The sequence below is a fragment of the Venturia canescens genome, unplaced genomic scaffold, assembly GCF_019457755.1.
Source record: "Venturia canescens isolate UGA unplaced genomic scaffold, ASM1945775v1 PGA_scaffold_67__1_contigs__length_28430, whole genome shotgun sequence".
NCBI classification, from domain to species: domain Eukaryota; kingdom Metazoa; phylum Arthropoda; class Insecta; order Hymenoptera; family Ichneumonidae; genus Venturia; species Venturia canescens.
The window spans coordinates 285-2,500 of record NW_025108629.1 but is presented as its reverse complement, the minus strand read 5'-3'; positions in this window follow the sequence as shown (position 1 = coordinate 2,500).

The following is a 2,216-nucleotide window of genomic DNA, read 5'->3' as shown; positions in this document are numbered from 1 at the left end:
GTTTAAAACCGCCTATGGCGTCGACCACGTAAAGGGCCATTCGGTCATAGACACCGACCCGTGGTCATGCTGCGTTGGGCGAATTTTTCGAAATATTTTTCACTCCGAACGAGAGAAAACAAAAAAAATTTAATAGCATCCAGTATAAGGCATGGAGAAATGTTTACGAAAACATACCCATAGTACAAAACTCATTGACTTTGTACTCGTCGTCGTCGACGACGACGACGACGACGACCTTTTACTCTCTGATACTAGTACGAGGGCGCCGTAACTTGGCCTGCAGCCGAGCGGTCTTAAGCATGGCGGTAAAGGGGGAAAAACTCGAAGCTCCACTCTTGACGAGCAGGGAGGATGAGTTAACAAAGTTCTTCGGACAGTTTGACAATTTTTAATCTACGTTTTGTCAATATGAACAATATAATAATTCAACAATATCGAAATGAAGAACTTGAAATCAATATACATGGGGAAGACAGATATAAATAGATTTGTAATGATTATGCTCGCTTCTGTCCGCGTTTGACGAAGCACGACGAATGGGTACAAAAATATACATTAGCAGAGCTGTTGGAGTTATCGAAGATAATATTCTGAGAAAATGAAACATTTTTTCGTCGGTCGTGCGACGCCCGCACGGGGCGTCCACCGACCGAGGATTTCTCGTTTCCCCCGTTAGACCCTACGAGACGAGTTTCGCTACGTCTCCCGACGACGTTCGTTCCCTCGATGGCGTGCGTCGAGGAAAATGCGCAGCTACGTGCCCAGGTACCTTGAAATTGGGCGAAATATTTCGTCGGTCGTGCGACGCCCGCACCGGGCGTCCACCGACCGAGAGATTTTACGTAGCTCGCTCATGCTTGCGTTGACGATATCTAAAGGAAATTATGGTTCTTCGTCGTCGGAGATAGGGACAGTGGGAATTTCGTTAATCCAAATGTTACGCACACGTGGACGATCCGGTGGGATTGGACTCAAGATTCGAGCGAGCATCCAAGCCCGCCGTTTACCCGTTCGACCGCAACACGCGTCAAGAGCGACGAGTAAACTCACAAGATACGCAACTTTCGAGATATTCGGACGATCCCAAATTCGCCTTTCTCCCGATAGCCTACGTAGACGAAGCGTCGCGGTTTTGTGCCCAGAGACTCTGTAATTGTGCTGACTTTTTTCGTCGGTCGTGCGACGCCCGCACCGGGCGTCCACCGACCGAGGATTTCTCGTTTCCCCCGTTAGACCCTACGTGACGAGTTTCGCTACGTCTCCCGACGACGTTCGTTCCCTCGATGGCGTGCGTCGAGGAAAATGCGCAGCTACGTGCCCAGGTACCTTGAAATTGGGCGAAATATTTCGTCGGTCGTGCGACGCCCGCACCGGGCGTCCACCGACCGAGAGATTTTACGTAGCTCGCTCATGCTTGCGTTGACGATATCTAAAGGAAATTATGGTTCTTCGTCGTCGGAGATAGGGACAGTGGGAATTTCGTTAATCCAAATGTTACGCACACGTGGACGATCCGGTGGGATTGGACTCAAGATTCGAGCGAGCATCCAAGCCCGCCGTTTACCCCGTTCGACCGCAACACGCGTCAAGAGCGACGAGTAAACTCACAAGATACGCAACTTTCGAGATATTCGGACGATCCCAAATTCGCCTTTCTCCCGATAGCCTACGTAGACGAAGCGTCGCGGTTTTGTGCCCAGAGACTCTGTAATTGTGCTGACTTTTTTTCGTCGGTCGTGCGACGCCCGCACCGGGCGTCCACCGACCGAGGATTTCTCGTTTCCCCCGTTAGACCCTACGTGACGAGTTTCGCTACGTCTCCCGACGACGTTCGTTCCCTCGATGGCGTGCGTCGAGGAAAATGCGCAGCTACGTGCCCAGGTACCTTGAAATTGGGCGAAATATTTCGTCGGTCGTGCGACGCCCGCACCGGGCGTCCACCGACCGAGAGATTTTACGTAGCTCGCTCATGCTTGCGTTGACGATATCTAAAGGAAATTATGGTTCTTCGTCGTCGGAGATAGGGACAGTGGGAATTTCGTTAATCCAAATGTTACGCACACGTGGACGATCCGGTGGGATTGGACTCAAGATTCGAGCGAGCATCCAAGCCCGCCGTTTACCCCGTTCGACCGCAACACGCGTCAAGAGCGACGAGTAAACTCACAAGATACGCAACTTTCGAGATATTCGGACGATCCCAAATTCGCCTT